The 19,170-nt window shown below is 43.2% G+C and overlaps 1 long non-coding RNA gene and 1 pseudogene across 1 annotated transcript; both read right to left on the reverse strand.

Annotated features, from left to right (window-relative positions):
* Positions 1 to 608: 608 nt before the first annotated feature.
* Positions 609 to 1,601, reverse strand: LOC103629559 (uncharacterized). The gene is made up of 2 exons (XR_554472.3): positions 1,237 to 1,601; positions 609 to 1,048 (listed from the first exon to the last, which is right to left on the reverse strand). It is a non-coding gene; the product is annotated as an uncharacterized lncRNA (long non-coding RNA).
* Positions 1,602 to 2,484: 883 nt separating this feature from the next.
* Positions 2,485 to 5,389, reverse strand: LOC109940155 (mitochondrial-processing peptidase subunit alpha-like; annotated as a pseudogene).
* Between the last annotated feature and the right edge of the window lie 13,781 nt (positions 5,390 to 19,170).

A 19,170-nucleotide genomic window follows, 5' to 3' on the forward strand; every position in this document is an offset into this window, starting at 1 on the left:
AAGCATGCTATAAATGGTGAGAAAGCTTATCAAGTCAGCTTTCCTACGCATCCAGCCCCACGTCATTTGGAGATTCCTAGAAGAAGTTATTACCAAAATACTGAAGGCTGCGCAGAAGTCAAACAGCCACACGGAAATCAGCTCTGCAGATCTCACGAAGAGGCTCCTTCACATTAGCACGTGAAAATACTTTTGTTTCGTGTTTATACCTCGATAAGGCTGTTTGTTACTAGTATAAATACCCCCTTATGTCTATGATATAAGGTAGCTTTGGATAATCTAAAACAGAACCCCTTTGTTTAGCTGTGTGCTAACAAATATTGAGAGTGATCTCTACCCCTTTGCTCTTGTGAATTCCTTCGCGGGATTACAGAAGCGGTGGCTTCATCCGCTCCCAATTGGTGCTCCTACTCCCTTCGAGGTCTCCTCGATTGATTGTAGATTGTGTTGGTTGGTTCTTTGAGACAAACAACAGTTCAAAAACTGCTTGATATTGCACTAGGTTTGAATCAAAAGTTTAAAACTATATGTGCATACTAAAGGGCAGATTATTAAAACATATACAAAGTAAAAATAAATATAGATGGAAGTGCTTACAAATTAAAAAATGGCGAAAAACTATATATATACTTGTTACCCAAAAATGTAAAACAACTACACATTTTAATCAAACCAATGCTCTAGTTAACAAGTAGGAGATTCTACAAGTCGTTCTAGGTTACAAAATAAAGCAGGACACTTGACTTTTTACCTGGAACTTGCCAGTTTCTACCATAAATGAACTTAAGTTATTAGGGATAATACGAAATACAAGCTCTGTCTGCCTTATCTCCCTTTTTTCCCTTATGCTCCCTGGTTCATGGCCTGTACCAATTTTAAGCTAAATTCTCTTCACTGTCTATTTCCAAGTACTTGTCACATGTCCACGCAGCCGCTCATCAAACTTTCCACAGCACAGCACAAAACCCTCCCTAAACCTTGCCAGCTAATATCGCCAGACGGACTCCAAAATGGCATGGCCGCAACCATGCTTGAGGCGCTGAAGACCCTAGGCAAGATTTTAGATGGATTATCGACTCCATAACTAGGACACCACGCAGCTCAAGAGTCCACAGGTAACCGGGTTAGAAAAAAAAAATCGAATTTTAACGCTCGCAGACGGGACAGGAAGGTCGCCAAGGACAAGGCGAGCAGCGAATTCCAACCTCCAACTGAGGCAAAGCTCGAGTCGCTTACCCACGAGAGCAGAGGTCGATCCGAGTCAATCCGGATAGTCGGAGCTTCACTGACGACCCGCGCCGCACCGGTAGAGCAACAGGAAGCCGGTAACAGGCAGTGCAGAAGGAGCGGAGAGGCGAGGTCGACGGCGATGAACCACCCGCAGCTCGCGGCGGCCACCGAGGTCGACGACAGGAAGCAAGGGGACGGAGGAGTTGGGGAGATCTAGACGGCGGACGGGCGGCATCCAAGACTGAGGTGGAAAAGTTGGCTGGACAGCACAGGGGTCTTCTCAGACTGCAAACTCTGCTTCTGCTCGACTCCCTCCGAGTCAGGCTGGGAGTTCGGGTTTACCGAATTTTCGCATAGGGCTTTTGATGTTTTTTATATTTCTGGTTTCTATCGGTCGAACTTGAACCTTAAGTGGTGTTTGATTGCATTTATAAGTATAAGTAGTGATGGAAGGAGATAGTCATAGTTTAATATTTGGATTAAAGTTAAGTAGGGGTGAGATAAATATCAGAATATTTTTTTGATGACAGCGTGATCTAACAAAATTGAGAGAAAACTGTCGTTCCCGCCTCATCCTACTTTAAGCTCAAACCAAAAATTAACAATGTCCAGTCTCCACATGTCCGACCGGCCCTCAAGCGTCCGCACAGGTACAACAGTCACAGAGCAAGAGTAGAGAGCACACAGACAGTCCACACTAGCTCTCAATCCATGGGGCCGGAATTACAGTCATGCACCATACACACCAACACACGCACAGTAGACCTAGGCTAATAGTAGCACACACACGACACATTAGCACATGCAGAGTGGCAGCAGCACGGGATCTTGCCCAGTCGGCCTCTCGGGCGTGGACGCGGCCCTTAGCTGCTTGCTGACCTGCTCAATTTCGGGTTAAATGGATATTTTGGGTATCATGAGTTAATATATGACAAGGTATATACCTGTGCGTTGTGACGACACATAAATTTATTGAGTGAGATCTACGACTACTCGCCTAGGTCGATGACAGGCTTTTGAACTCTTGCCACAATGTCACCTCGGTATCTCGCAAATTACTATATCACTACATTAGCATTACCTCTCGCAAATTTCTTCTTCTATAACATGTCGAGATGATCAAAAGGTTATATATGAAAATAAAAATGTATACATTAATGTATCAAATGTTACTATGAATGCAAGTACTAAATTTTTTGAAACAGAAAAAAGAACTCGACAATCAATATTACATAATACTTCTCGATGCGCAAACTAACCTGGCACCTCAAAAGCAAGTGCGATGTGTGTGTTCTGTTTCCAACGAATCCAATTTTAAGCATAATTGAAGCAAATCATTCATAACCCCTCAAGAATAATAATACAATGCCAACAACTCACAGGAGAATCTGCTTGGCAGCGATAGTCTCCTCCCACGTACACAGATTTTGGCTCTTCAGGACGTTTCACGCACGGTAGGTCAGACAGAAGTGGTTCTACAACTCTGAAAGTTGCCTAGAGGGGGTGAATAGGCAAGTTAAAACTTTTTCAACAAAAACTAGAAGCAAACTGGGTAAAACTGAATTGATCTCAAAATTCACCCAGTTAACTTTGGAAATGAGATGTTCTAGTTGATCCACAGGGTTCAAAGTAGTAGATCTGAGAAGAGCACTTCTCAAAATCCACACACCAAAAATATATAAACAAATCTTCCACGCAATGGTGAGAGAACGAAGAACACAAACAAACACAATGAGCAAGAATACACGAGACACAAGATTTATCCCGAGGTTCGGTCACACCACCAAGGTGCCCTACTTCCTCGTTGAGGCGCCCACAAAGAGCCGGGTCTCTTTCAACCCTAATCCTCCCTTTGCCGACCACAAAGGTCAAGCCCACACAATAATCTTTGCTCAAACGAGCGGGTAATACAAACTTTCTTGTGGTCTTCCACAAGATTTGGAGACTCACAAGAGACACCTAGTCGTCTAGGAGCTAGAAGCTCCAAGAGTAATGAATCCACAAAGAACTCGATGTAGTACCAAAGCTCGAATGAAGAAGAGCAAGAGAGATTTGGAGATGAAGCACAAAAACCGCAGCTCTCAAACTCACTCAAAGATTTCTCTCCATAGATTTGAAATGGGAGAGGCAAGAGGTGTGTGAGAGAGAGTGGGAGGTGTTTCTCAGGTTAGAAATGGAGTTTTGTGCGTGCTCTACTGTGGGGAGAGAGGTAGGAGTGAGTATATATAGGTGGGGCTCCAAAGCTAGCCGTTTTTGACTTTTCTACCCAAAAACCGGTTGAACCGGTCCCAAAACCGGTTGAACCGGTTTTTCAAAAAGCTGCACACAGCTTTTTGGCTGACACAGCAGACTGGCAGAAAAAAGTGAACAGTGCAAAAGCCGGTTGAACCTGTTTTAAAACCGGTTGAACCTGTTTCCACCACACAAAAACCGGTTGAGTGTCCGGTTGAGTGTCCGGCTGAACCAGTATTTTCCAAAAAGGTGAACAGTGCAAAAACCGGTTGAACCTGTTTTAAAACCGGTTGAACCTGTTTTTCCAAAAAGCAATTTTGGCCAAAATAGACTTAAAAAGGTTGTACTACATACTTTCACTAAGGATTAACAAGGGTAAAATGGAAGTTTTACATCAAGGATTTTGAGCTTTAGTACCAACACCAACCTTCTTTATGGATCCCCCTTGATAGTACGACGATTCCTATACTCAAGTCAAATAAAATATAATTAAGTAAACTCCTTGAGTCATTGGTGTCTCAAGTGTGATTTCTCCATGATGTTGCTTCATAAGGATCACAAACATCTTTGTCTCACCTTTTGAAGCAAACACAAATCGAGCATGTGACTTGTGCCATTTCACCATATATGAGTTCAAATCATGGCTTCAAGTCACCTTACTGATGCATCAACATGTTGTAACTCTTCATAGCTGATTAGTTCATCGACTTAGTGCAAGTACTCTCTTCTTCACCTTAGCCATGGTACCTCGGTCTACAAGCCGTCGCTTGGCCTTCACCTTCGCTTAGTTCCTCGAAGCCCTTTCCTTGCTATCTTCACCCTATCAAGCCATTCTTGAGTCACATCCTATTGAGCATCCATTGAGAGAATCATTTCTTCAATATTGTGAACCTTGCTTGAATGTCATATAGATATAACTGCTAAGATCAATCAAGCTCTAGTTTGATTCTCATATATTCATATATGGACTAATAGTAATATGGTCAAGCCAATTCACGATTCCTCATATCTTATTCACTTTGGCTTGGCCAATCCTCTTAATCACTTCAACCTCTATTATGATCATATTTATGCATAGTGATTTCTCAGGACTTGTCCATATATTCAAACCAATATAGAGACCATATTATATCCATTTGCATTGTCTCACTGGTTATTTGACCTTGTGTTGAACCTTGTTCACTGATCATTATACACTATTCAAGTATGTTCATCATACTGAATTTCCTGTTCAACACTTAGCAAACTTGTTAGACCTTTAAATGTGTTGTTATCCAAATCACCAAAACTCACAAAAGGGATGAATGCACTTTCAAACTCAAATCAGCGCATCATGATCAACTCCTGATGCTGCAAGAACCATCCTGGGAGCAGTATAATGTTCCTACATTTATCATAATTTATCATAACAAACAAAAAAGTCACAGAGGCGCTTTCATGACTGAGCATTGACTTGGGAAATAAATCACTGAATCTTACAGCAACAAATTCCTCCAAGATGCTAACATCCAACCGGTTTACAGCAGATTCTGAAGCCATCAAAGGTTTTGTCAGTGCCCCGGAATATCCAACCGAATGAAGGGCCTCCAGAAGTAGATCTTGAGGATTAGCGAACACATCAGCTATTTCAGATTTTATGTTCTGGAGCTGTAGAAACGAAGAACACCATTAGTACATAAAAGGATGAAAAAAGAACTTAAATTTATTTTCAGTGATAAAGTATCTGCTCTTTGACCTCCCAATCGAGGACTGCTGGATTCCTCACATTGTCAATGAGAACTTCAACCATTGGTGTATAGCTCTTTAATGCATCATAGGTATAGCTCATTTGTTCACGGGAAGCTGATGCAGAGACATTTCCTCCTATGGCTTCTACCTCACGAACTAACCATAAGTGGGTCCGATTCACCGTGCTCTTGAAGGCCATTCTCTCCAACAGATGTGATACTCCATAGTTACCCCTTCTATATTAGGTCTATCTAGCTTAGGAGGATGTTTCAGACAATTCAGGACAGACAGGACACTCTGCAGCAGCAACTTTTGGCAAACAGGGCTGAGCACCGGGCCTTCATAACTCACATTCTTCAGCATACCGGTGTTTAGCTCCCTCCTATTCAGTCTGCACCTCCTCCAGCTCTTTAGGTCGCTGTTGTACCAGCGATTCAGGCAGGACCTCCACTACGTTCGTTTGGTCCTTCTCCCTCTCCACTCCGGCCGGTCACCCTGGATTTCTCGTCGCCGGTTACCGGATCCGTCAGTGCTCAGTCGCTAGTGCCACCAGCGCCTACTGTTTCCACTGCTGTTGTGGCGGTGTCCATGACCACTTCAGCTCCGGCAGCTCCTGTAGCGCAGCCTCAGTCCGAGTCAGTACCAGCTCCAGCTTATATGGCAGATCCTGGATCCGAGACTGACTCTGACCACCAGGTAGTAGGGGTGTAAACGGATACCCGAACTGTTAGGACAAATTTAATATTTTAAAATAGATATGTACGAAATTTGATGCTAATCTCTTCTTATGTTATGAAACACATTATTAGAAATAAGAATAAAATTATGTATAAATTATTTCATACATTATTTGCTCCATACAACAAAAACGGTGAAAAAATATCTGTATCCGTATTCGATTTGTATCCGAAATTTATATTTATTATTTGAGAAGATATATGATAGATTTGAGGTTTACCTTTCATTAATCTTTACAAGCTCAATACTAAAAACAAGAATATAATTTGCATAGCATATTCTATATTCTATTAATTCACAATCAAAGAAAAAAGACCAAAAAAATGATATCCGAATAAGTATCCGTTTACACCCCTACCAGGTAGTGTTTGCTCTTCTGCCACGACCGCGATCGGATGCGCCCCCGCCTCCTCCTTCCTCTTCTAGTCTGTAGGTTCGGGTTACCCTTTTGGTGTTTGATGCTAAAGGGGGAGAGATATGAGAGTTGTGAGAGCTAGGGGGAGTTAGGGAGTTAGTTGAGAGTCTTGTGTATTTTGATGTAATATATGTGCTTGATACTCTCTGTACTAGCTCCATTTTTGTATGATGCTTTTACTCACAAACTCTATAATATGCTCTCGATGCTTATGTTGACTATGTGTGTATTGTGTTTCACCTAATATGTTATCACCAGTCTTTTAGTTCTTGTTCATCGATTTCATTTCATTCTTATATGAACAAAAAAACTTACGTTGTGCATGCGCCTATACCTATTATTATTACACACGCTCTTTCTGTCAAAAGATTATTGAGTATAACTAACCATCTTCTCTATTGACACAAATTTTAAACAAACTACTCTCACACTCTTGTAGGGTTGTCATCAATCACCAAAAAGGGGGAGATTGAAAGCATCTAGGCCCCTGGTTGGTTTTAGTGATTAATGACAATATAATATTATATGTGACTAACGTGTGTTTTGCAGAGACAAATTGATATGACCAAGCCATTAAGCAACATATTACAACCCCCAAATCAAGCTACATCAACTCAAGTACAACCAACATCATCACCAACCCAAGTCTTTGATGGACCAATTACACGTAGCCGAGCTAAGAAGCTACAGCAAGATGTGCACGCACTACTTTATGAATTTCAATTAAACACAAATGAGAACTTTATGCTACCTAAGTTGTGTTTGTTGATATTACTTAGATTCACCAAAGAGGAATGACAAAACATATCAAGGGCGAATCAGCAAGAAGAGCTATGTCCGAGTCAGTCCAGCGCTACAGAACCGTCCAGAAGAAACAATCATATCTTTTGATTCCCAAAAGCTATGAAGGCCCATAAGTACTTTTTGGAAAGCTCTTGAAGTCTAGTTTCCAATGCTTCTAAAGCCGACTTAATCAAATCTACCAGAAAGGCAGCCGACCTACTTTAGTGCTGACTGGTTAGAAGGTCAACAGTCTGCTTGATGACCAAGTTTTCGTATTAAACTGCATCATTCTACGAAGTTTCATTAAGCATGCTATACATGGTGAGAAATCTTATCAAGTCAGCTTTCCAACGCATCCAGCCCCACGTCATTTGGAGATTCCTAGAAAAAGTTATTACCAAAATACTGAAGGCTGCACAGAAGTCAAACAGCCACACGGAAATCAGCTCTGCAGATCTCCCGAAGAGGCTCCTTCACATTAGCACGTGAAAATACTTTTGTTTCGTGTTTATACCTCGCTAAGGCTGTTTGTTACTAGTATAAATACCCCCCTATGTCTATGATGTAAGGCAGCTTTGGATAATCTAAAACAGAACCCCTTTGTTCAGCTGTGTGCTAACAAATATTGAGAGTGATCTCTACCCCTTTGCTCTTGTGAATTCCTTCACGGGATTGCAGAAGCGGCGGCTTCATCCGCTCCCAATTGGTGCTCCTACTCCCTTCGAGGTCTCCTCGATTGATTGTAGGTTGTGTTGGTTGGTTCTTTGAGAGTATGGTTGGGCGAATCCTCGATTCAGGCTGCCGGTTAAAGATGGCGGTTGGCTTCGAGTTTTATTTGTCAGGTTGCACTAGTTATCGCTGCTTACAGCAAGTTATCTTGGCTTCTTTGAAGCTAGTTATCTGAAGATTGATCCTACGTCGTGAAGATCGGGCATCGTGACGCATCATCTGGTATCAAAGCCTCAGTTGCCATGGTAGGATTCTTTACCCTTAGCTACATATATTTTGTGTTCGTCCTATCCACCAAAAAGCCATAAAATATTTTTGCCATAGCCCTTTGTTTCAATCTGTTGTTCCAGTGAGTTTTGTTAAGTTTCAGTCCTTAGCGTCTTTGTTTAGTTTCTGGTCACTCTATCCTTTCTGTTTCCTTTGAGCCTCTTATATATATATCTGAAAATATCCACAAAAAGATAAATCTGAAAACCATCATCATTTCCTTCGTGTTAACTTTGATCCTATTTAAGTTATAGTTGCTGGTTGAGTTCTTTGTTAAGTATTATAAAGTGTGCAATATCATATCAAATCTCTGTGTTTAGTTCTATAAAAAAGAGAAGAAAGAAAAGTACCAAAAAAAGTGTTGAGCAAGATTGTGAAAGAAAAGAAGAACGATCGGTTTGTTTATGTGCACAAGTGCTAAAAGTTCATCAAGTTGTTCAACCAGTTTGCTATTGTCATTTGGTGCAAAATTTTGGTTGGGTCTGATCGCAACACTTGCATTCCAATCATACTCCTTGATTTGCATCAAATCTGAAATTTCTTTGCGCGTGTGTTTGATCTACTTACATCACTCGAATCTTGTGGTCAGCACTAGGCAGTGAACTTCTAGTTGGATTGTTATTTAACTTTACAACAACTAGGATTCAGATTGCATTCATTGTTTATTATTCCCCACCAAAGTCCACATATAAGCCATCGTAATCGGTACTCTGGTCTTGTATTCGCTTAACCACCACTTTCTTGTTACCACCACACATTTTCTTGCAACCCACAGGGAACTCATAAGAGCCTTGGTTGGTAAGAGTGGTCAGGTTGTGAGATTCTATATAGCTTCATATTCCACCTATATTTGTTGCCTTGTCGCCACTAATTTTGCAGGAAGATGGATCCCAACGCTGAGATTGAAGACTGTGTCACCATGATACAATTCAATGAGCTCAAACAAAGCATAGAAGCCAAGCAAGATCTGTTGGCACAAGATCTTCAGACACTTATGGCTGAAATTAGAGGTCGTCGTCGACTCCCTGACGGTGCAAGAAACCATGATGAAGATGGGGAAGAAGGTGAAGGAAATTATTCTAGAAGAGCAAGTGAACATGGGAGGAGAAATCAAGGTGTTGCACATGGTAGAGGAAGAGGTCGGAATCGAAGAAATAATGACAATGAAGAAACTGAATTTGGGGATGATGATCAGTCCCAACATCGCTATGGTCGTCGTCATCATAGGGGCGTCAACCAAGAAGAGAGATTTGGGAAACTTAAGTTTACCATGCCAAAATTTAATGGTAGATCTGATCCTGAAGATTATTTCACATGGGAATTGAAGGTGGAGAAAATCTTCCGCCTACATAATTATTTAGAGGAGAAGAAACTTGCAATGGCATCTCATGAGTTTGAAGGATATGCTCTGATTTGGTGGGAGAAACTTCTTCGTGGTCGTGAAGAAGATGGAGAGGACCCTATTATTACTTGGCAAGAGATGAAGTGAGAAATGAGAATTCGTTTTGTGCCAAAGCATTATTGGCGTGATCTTTTTGATAAATTGCAGAATTTGAGGCAAGGAAGTTTCTCTGTTGAGGAGTATTATAAGGAGATGGAGAAGGCCATGATTAGAGCCAATGTATATGAAGACGAAGAGCAAACCATTGCACGTTTCATGGCTGGGTTACACCACAACATTCAACGTATTGTTGAGTTTCAGCCGTACCAAAGTCTTATTGATTTGGTACATCAAGCCACCAAAGCTAAACGCCAACTGCAACAAGATGCTAAGAGCAATAAGCCCTTCTCATATGGTGCACGAACCATGACTGGAGGAAGCAAATCGATCTCAAGGTTTACTGTTGCATCCTCAGCGACAAAAGGTTCAACTGGAAGCTTGCGATCCAATATTCAAGGCAATTCTAGTGGAAAGAACGGTGCTACTCCAAACACGAGTTATAAACCAGCAGCATCCACTTCAACATAAGTGGGTTCTACAGCCAAGAGTAGTGGTATTCAGTGCTTCAAGTGTGGAGGTTGTGATCATGTCATAAAGGAGTGTCCAAATAATCGTGTGATCCTTGTGACTGATGATGGAGAATATACATCAGCTAGTGAAGAGGAAGCTGAAGCAGGAAATGAAGATGACATTGATAAATCTGAAGAACATACGAGATGTGAATTTGAGCATGGTACTACTCTTGTGGTTACACAAATCTTGAGTGTTCAAATGAAAGAAGCTGAAATTGGACAGCGACAATCTTTTTCAAACGCGAGCCAAAGTGCAAGACAAAGTAGTAAAGGTGATCATTGATGGAGGGAGCTGTCATAATCTTGTAAGTCATGAGATGGTTGAAAAGCTTGGTCTGAAGTTACAGCGACACCCTCATCCATATCATGTCCAATGGTTGAATGAATCAGGAGATATCAAGATTGGTTATAAGGTGAAAGTTTCATTCAAGATTGGAGAGTATGTTGACACAGTGGAGTGCGATGTTGCACCCATGTTTGTGTGTCACTTGCTGCTGGGAAGACCTTGGCAATATGACCGTTATTCTCAGCATTATGGAATAACAAATCAGTACACACTAGATCTAAAAGGGAGAAAGTATGTACTCAAGCCTATGACCCCTCAACAAATCATGTCTGAACACTTACAAAAGAAAACTGAAATTAGTACAGCAAGTAGAGGAGGAGAAGAGCAAAAGAAATTAAGTGCCATCCACAATTCGGTGAGTGAGTGCTACAAGCCAAATTCAAGAGATAAAAAGAAGGAAGAGGGAGAACATCTAGTTATGCTAGCCACAAAATCTGAGCTGAGAGAAGTGAGGAACAACCCATATCAAGTGCTCTTTGTACTTGTGAACAAGGATGTTTTGATTTCTCCTAACGACATAACATCTCTTCCTAGTGTTGTGGCTGATCTTTTGCATGACTTTGAAGACGTGTTTCCACAAGAAACACCGGCTGGACTACCTCCAATTCGAGGGATTGAGCATCAAATCGATCTTATTCCAGGGGCTGCACTTCCTAACCGTCCACCATATCGAACCAATCCTGAAGAAACTAAGGAAATACAAAGGCAAGTACAAGAACTTCTTGATAAAGGTTTTGTTCGTGAAAGCTTAAGCCCTTGTGCTGTTCATGTGATTTCAGTACCCAAGAAAGATGGATCTTGGAGGATGTGTGTTGATTGTAGAGCTATAAATAATATTACCGTTCGTTATCGCCATCCTATTCCACTGCTAGATGATATGCTTGATGAATTAAGTGGTTCCACAATTTTTACTAAAATTGATTTGAGAAGTGGATACCATCAAATAAGAATGAAAACTGGAGATGAATGGAAAACTGCATTTAAAACAAAATTTGGGTTGTATGAATGGTTAGTGATGCCCTTTGGGTTGACTAATGCTCCTAGTACTTTTATGAGATTAATGAACCATGTCTTAAGAACTTTCATTGGAAAATTTGTTGTTGTCTACTTTTATGATATTCTAATTTACAGCAAGTCTTTTGATGAACATGTGAAACACATTCGACAAGTTTTAGATGAGCTTAGAAAGGAGAAATTATTTGCTAATCTTGAGAAGTGCAGTTTTTGCACAGACCATGTTGTGTTTCTTGGCTTTGTTGTTTCAGCAAAAGGAATAGAGGTGGATGAATCCAAGGTTAAAGCCATCAAGGATTGGCCAGCTCCAACGAATGTAAGTCAAGTAAGAAGTTTTCATGGTCTTGCTGGGTTTTATAGAAGATTTGTGCGAGATTCCAGTACCATCGCTTCCCCTTTAAATGAATTGACAAAGAAAGGTGTTGAATTTAAATGGGGAAACTCACAAGAAGATGCTTTTCAAGAATTAAAGAAACGTTTGACTGAAGCACCTGTACTTATTCTTCCTGATTTCACTAAAACTTTTGAAGTAGAATGTGATGCTAGTGGGATTGGGATAGGAGGAGTTTTAATGCAACAAGGAAAACCTATACATATTTTAGTGAAAAAATGGGAGGTGCTCAATTAAATTATTCTGTGTATGACATAGAATTGTATGCTTTGTTCCGAGCGCTTGAAACATGGCAGCACTACTTATGGCCAAAAGAGTTTGTTATTCATTCCGATCATGAAGCTTTGAAGTATTTGAAAGAGCAAGCCAAACTGAACCGTCGCCATGCCAAATGGGTTGAGTTTATCGAAACATTTCCATACATTGTGAAATATAAGAAAGGTAAGGACAATGTGGTCGCTGATGCCTTGTCTCGAAGGAATGTGTTGTTGAATCAACTAGAGGTAAAAGTTTTGGGTCTTGAAAATTTGAAAGAAATGTATAATGATGATCCTGAATTTTCAGAACCATACAATCATTGTAAAGATGGAAAAGGTTGGGAAAAATATCATATACATGATGGATTTTTGTTTAGAGCTAACAAACTTTGTGTACCAAATTCTTCGGTTAGATTGCTTTTATTGCAGGAGTCACATGGAGGAGGTCTAACAGGTCATTTTGGACAAAAGAAGACTTATGAACTGCTCAGTGATCATTTCTATTGGCCCAAGATGAGGAGAGACGTCATCAGATTTGTGGAGCGTTGTGTCACCTGTCACAAAGCTAAGTCAAAACTAAACCCTCATGGTTTATATACTCCTTTACCCGCTCCTAAAATTCCTTGGGAAGACATAAGCATGGATTTTGTTTTAGGACTGCCAATGACTCGAAAAAAGAGAGATTCTATTTTTGTTGTGGTTGATAGATTTTCAAAATGGCTCATTTTATCCCATGCAATAAGAGCGACGATGCTTCACATGTTGCCAATTTGTTTTTCAGAGAAATCTTGAGTCTACATGGAGTGCCCAAGACCATCGTATCTGACCGTGATGTGAAGTTTGTGAGCTATTTTGGGAAAACATTGTGATCAAAGCTTGGGACTAAACTTTTGTTCTCCACAACATGACACCTCCAAACTGATGGACAAACTGAAGTGGTGAATCGTACATTGTCAATGCTGCTGCGAACAATGGTAAAGAAGAACTTGAAGGATTGGGAAAAATGTTTGCCACACGTGGAGTTTGCTTATAACAGGGCAGTACATTCTACAGCTAATTTATGCCCCTTCGAAATTGTATATGTGTTCAAACCTATTGCTCCAATAGATTTATTGCCCCTTCCATTGCAGGAAAGAACTAATATGGAAGCTTCCAAGCGTGCTGCATACATAAAAAGATACATTAGAAGATCAAGGAAGCAATTGAGCTCAAAGCAGTGCGCAAGGCGGCAAGCATGAACAAGCATAGGAAGAAAGTGTTATTTGAACCGGGTGACTTGATTTGGATTCACTTGCACAAGGAGCGTTTTCCTGATCAGCGCAAATCCAAATTGATGCCACGAGGGGATGGTCCATTTCGTGTTCTTACCAAGATCAATGATAATGCATACAAGATAGATCTTCCACCAAACTATGGCATGAGAAACACGTTCAATGTTGCTGACCTCTTACCATTTACAAGTGAAGACACTTCAGAGTCGAGGACGACTCCTTTTCAAGGGGAGGAGGATGATATGACCAAGCCATTAAGCAACATATTACAACCCCCAAATCAAGCTACATCAACTCAAGTACAACCAACATCATCACCAACCCAAGTCTTTGATGGACCAATTACACGTAGCCGAGCTAAGAAGCTACAACAAGAGGTGCACGCGCTACTTTATGAATTTCAATTAAACACAAATGAGAACTTTATGCTACCTAAGTCGTGTATGTTGATATTACTTAGGTTCACCAAAGAGGAAGGACAAAACATATCAAGGGCGAATTAGCAAGAAGAGCTATGTCCGAGTCAGTCCAGCGCTACAGAATCGTCTAGAAGAAACAGTCATATCTTTTGATTCCCAAAAGCTATGAAGGCCCATAAGTACTTTTTGAAAAGCTCTTGAAGTCTAGTTTCTAATGCTTCTAAAGCCGACTTAATCAAATCTACCAGAAAGGCAGCCGACCTACTTTAGTGCTGACTGGTCAAAAGGTCAACAGTCTGCTTGATGACCAAGTTTTCGTATTAAACTGCATCATTCTATGAAGTTTCATTAAGCATGCTATACATGGTGAGAAAGCTTATCAAGTCAGCTTTCCAACGCATCCAGCCCCACGTCATTTGGAGATTCCTAGAAGAAGTTATTACCAAAATACTGAAGGCTGCGCAGAAGTCAAACAACCACACGGAAATCAGCTCTACAGATCTCCCGAAGAGGCTCCTTCACATTAGCACGTGAAAATACTTTTGTTTCGTGTTTATACCTCGCTAAGACTGTTTGTTACTAGTATAAATACCCCCCTATGTCTATGATGTAAGGCAGCTTTGGATAATCTAAAACAGAACCCCTTTGTTCAGCTGTGTGCTAACAAATATTGAGAGTGATCTCTACCCCTTTGCTCTTGTGAATTCCTTCGCGGGATTGCAGAAGCGGTGGCTTCATCCGCTCCCAATTGGTGCTTCTACTCCCTTCGAGGTCTCCTCGATTGATTGTAGGTTGTGTTGGTTGGTTCTTTGAGAGTGTGGTTGGGCGAATCCTCGATTCAGGCTACCGGTTAAAGACGGTGGTTGGCTTCGAGTTTTATTTGTCAGGTTGCATTAGTTATCGCTGCTTGCATCTAGTTATCTTGGCTTCTTTGAAGCTAGTTATCTAAAGATTGATCCTACATCGTGAAGATCGGGCATCGTGACACATCACAAATGGTAAGTTAGGTCGCATTACCGGAAGATATACTACAACGGTGAAAATAATCCCTGAGATAAGAACTTGAAGCGACAGCTGAAACGACAAAACAAAAGATGAAGGTCGTCGTATTCCGAGTGTCAAGGAGTTGTGGACACTCGGTATAGAGTTAGGTCTTTTATTTTGTTTTAGCTGTACTATAAAGAGGGGTTGTCGATGAGTAGTTTGACCAAGATAGTTCTAGTGTAATGTTAGTCCATATTCACACTCACATATAGTGCTAGGTGTCACTCTAGAACATACTCACGAGATAGAACGAAAACCGATTTGAAAATCAGAAGAAAACAGAACTTAGGGTTCCTGGCCTAGGGGCACCAGACTGTCCGGTGTGCACCGAACTGTCCAGTGCGCCCTCTGTCAGTGGGGCTAGCCTGGCCCGGGGAAGACCCTTTCCCCCTCCAGAAACCCGAGAGCGCAGAGTTGGAAAATTGAATTATAGCCGGCACACAGGACTGTCCGGTGTGCACTAAGAAGTGACTGTTCACTGTCCGGTGTGCCATCTGCCCAACGACTAGCTGTCAGAACTAGCAGTTGGAGGTGACCGTTGCCGCACCGGTGGTGCACCGGACTGTCCGGTGCGCCCATGCGCAGCCAGGTTTTGGTAACGACTAGTTGGTGTGTGAGGGCTATTTATACCCTCTCCACCCACCATATTGATTGTCTTGCTGCCCACATTTACTCCTACACATTGCTAGAACATTGCAAGCACCACAAAGCTCAGTGAGGTGATTAGAAAATCTTAATCCCGCATTTGGACCTCTTTAATGCTAGCGAGAGCCACCTAGAGCACACACCGCATGCATTAGGCTTCTCTTGGTCAAGTGAAAGTCTACGACTTGTTACTCTTGGTGATCGGCATCACCTAGACGACTTGGTGGCGTTGGGAGCTCGGTGATCACCTTGGAGGACTTGTTGGTGACCCGTCTTGTGATTGTAAGCGGTCGTGAGAGATCCATTGCGCCGGAGTGGCAAAGGTTCATTTTATAGTGAGCACTTGGTTCTTGCGAGCACCAAGGGGGAGTGATACCCTTGCGCGGGTGCTCCAACGAGGACTAGGGGAGAGTGCCGACTCTTCGATACCTCGGGAAAAATTGGAGGAGTTTTCTAAACCTTGCTTTACATTCCACACTCAATTCAAGTATTTTACCTTGTGCATTTGTTTAGCAAGTAGTTGAAGTATTGTCTTATCATTGTTGTATTTCAAGTAGTATTCTCTTATTGCTAGTTGTCAGGGTGAAGTTGGGCTCTTGCTTAGAGTTTAATTATTGTTGAATTTTAGAAAAGCCCAATTCACCCCCCTCTTGGGCATCGTGATCCTTTCAGTATCGTTGTCTTGACCTCATCTCTCACCGCATACTCATCTCTCGTCATGTTGTTATTAACAAAGATGTGTTTCCCCTTGCTAGCTCCTCTACACCCACCGATCTCGACTCTCTCCTTGAGTCCGATCCGGTCCCCCCTCCACCCCAGGCGCCCTGCCTTGCGCCGTTGCCCGTGCCACGCGCGGCTCTGACACCTTCGCTCGCGCCTCCTCCCATGCACCGCGCATCCCCATCGACCCCGCCTACGCCCCGCGCGGCCCCGTTGACCACTCTTGTGCCACACGTGGCCCAGTCGACCACGCCTGCCATGCACGGCTCGATCGACCCCTCCCACGCTAAGGGCAGCTCCATCGATGAGTACAGCTCGCTTCACCGACCCCGCCCTCGTCTACAACCGCCGCGAGCGGGCCACTCCCTCAGCTCCTGCTGACTCAGCCTCATCGACGAGCGTGGCTCGCTTTGCCGACCTCGCCATTGTCTACTACATCCGCGAGGGGGCACTCCCTCGGCGCCCGATGCCCCGCCGGCCGACACCGAGCCTCTCATGTACCATCCAGTCGCCATCCATCGTGACCCCGAGCATGTCCACCCGATATTGACTCGCCACGCAGCCAAAGTTCTCCGCTCCGTCGACCATCTGATCCTGGCGACTAACACGGCTGCCACTCCTCCGGACGCATCTCTGGTCCTCTCCTCCATTCGTGCCGCCCTCGTGAAAGGGAAATGTGCCCTTGGGCCATTTCTAAGTATTTTGGTGATTGAGTGTCAACACAAGTGTTTAAATGTGAATCAACGCCCCTGGATGAACAAAGTGCAAATCTAGAGAAAAGGTATGTTTCTAAGTCTTAGTACATTGGTTTTGTGTACTAATATATTTGTCTAAGTGTTAGAAACAGATAGAAGAAGAGAAGAGAAGACTTGGCTGTGTACAGCCAAGGGGCTGCTTCGGTCTGGGGCACCGGACTGTCCGGTGGTGCACCGGACAGTGTCCGGTGCGCCAGACTGCCTCGGCCGAAGAGGCCGCTCTCGGGTTTTGCTCCGGCGACTTCGGCTATAATTCACCGGACTGTCCGGTGTGCACCGGACTGTCCGGTGAGCCAACGGTCAGCCGCGCGATCGGCGCGCGACACGTGGCCGAGCCAACGGTCGGAAGGAAGCACCGGACTGTCCGGTGTGCACCGGACTGTCCGGTGCGCCAGATCTGCAACGGTCGGCAACGGTCGGCTTCGCCATTTAAGGAAATAAATCGGGCACCGGACAGTGTCCGGTGTGCACCGGACTGTCCGGTGCGCCCGACGACAGAAGGCAAGGATAACCTTCCAGATGTGCTCTCAACGGCTCCTAGCTGCCTTGGGGCTATAAAAGGGACCCCTAGGCGCATGGAGGAGTATACCAAGCATTCCTACAACTCTTCTAAGCACCAAGACATCAATCTCACGCATTCGTTTCATTGTGATAGCATATAGAGCTCTTGTGGAGTTGTGAACTCTTTGTGTTGCGTTGCGAGCTCTTGTTGCGACTTGTGTGCGTGTTGTTGCTCTGATTTTCGAGTCTTGTGTGCGTTGCTCATTCCCACCTTACTCCGTATTTCTTTGTGAACTCAATTGTAAGGGCGAGAGACTCCAAGTTGTGGAGATTCCTCGCAAACGGGAAAAGATCAAAGGAAAGAAAAACACCGTGGTATTCAAGTTGATCATTGGATCACTTGAGAGGAGTTGAGTGCAACTCTCGTCCGTTGGGACGCCACAACGTGGAGTAGGCAAGTTTTGTACTTGGCCGAACCACGGGATAACCACCGTGTCAACTCTGTGATTGCTTTCTTGTGGTTATCGTGTTTTGAGTTCTCTCTAGCCACTTGGCCATACTTGTGCTAACCCTTAACAAGTTTTTGTGGCTTAAGTTTTGAACTTTCTCAGGATCACCTATTCACCCCCCCCCCCCTCTAGGTGCTCTCAATTGGTATCGGAGCCGTTCTCTTCAAGAAAGGGACTAACCGCCTGAAGAGATGGATCCTAAGGGGAAGGGAATTGTGATCAACGACAAGGAGAAGGAGTCCTTCGTCAACGAGCCAAGGGATGACAAGTCCAATGACTCGGGCTCGGGCCACAAGCGAAGAGATGGGAAGAAGAAGAAGACAAGACGCATCAAGGAGATCGTCTACTACGACAGCGATGAGTCCTCTTCTTCCCAAAAGGACGACGACCACGACAAACAAAGGAAACCGGTTAATTCTAACTTTTCTTTTGACTACTCTCGTATTCCGCAAAGTTCAAATTCACATTTGCTTTCTATTCCACTCGGCAAGCCCCCACACTTTGATGGGGAGGACTACGGATTTTGGAGCCACAAAATGCGTAGTCACCTATTCTCTCTCCATCCTAGCATATGGGAGATTGTAGATAGTGGAATGCACTTTAATAGTTCGGATAGTCCTATATTCATTAATGAGCAAATCCATAAGAATGCACAAGCTACTACTGTTCTTCTAGCCTCATTGTGCAGGGATGAATATAATAAAGTGAGTGGCTTGGATAACGCCAAGCAAATCTGGGATACCCTCAAGATCTCTCATGAGGGAAATGACGCTACCTTGCTCACCAAAATGGAGTTGGTGGAGGGCGAGCTTGGACGGTTCGCGATGATAAGGGGCGAGGAGCCAACTCAAACATACAACCGGCTCAAGACCCTTGTCAACAAGATAAGGAGCTATGGAAGCACGCGATGGACGGACCACGACGTCGTCCGCCTAATGCTAAGGTCCTTTACTGTTCTTGATCCTCATTTGGTGAATAATATTCGTGAGAATCCCAGGTACACCAAAATGTCGCCCGAAGAAATTCTTGGAAAATTTGTAAGCGGGCGGATGATGATCAAGGAGGCAAGGTACGTCGATGACGCGTTGAACGGTCCAATCCACGAGCCTCAACCCATTGCTCTCAAGGCATCGAGGAGCAAGGAGGCACTACCAAGCAAGGTG

Source organism: Zea mays, chromosome 6 (assembly GCF_902167145.1).
Source record: "Zea mays cultivar B73 chromosome 6, Zm-B73-REFERENCE-NAM-5.0, whole genome shotgun sequence".
Lineage (NCBI taxonomy): Eukaryota > Viridiplantae > Streptophyta > Magnoliopsida > Poales > Poaceae > Zea > Zea mays.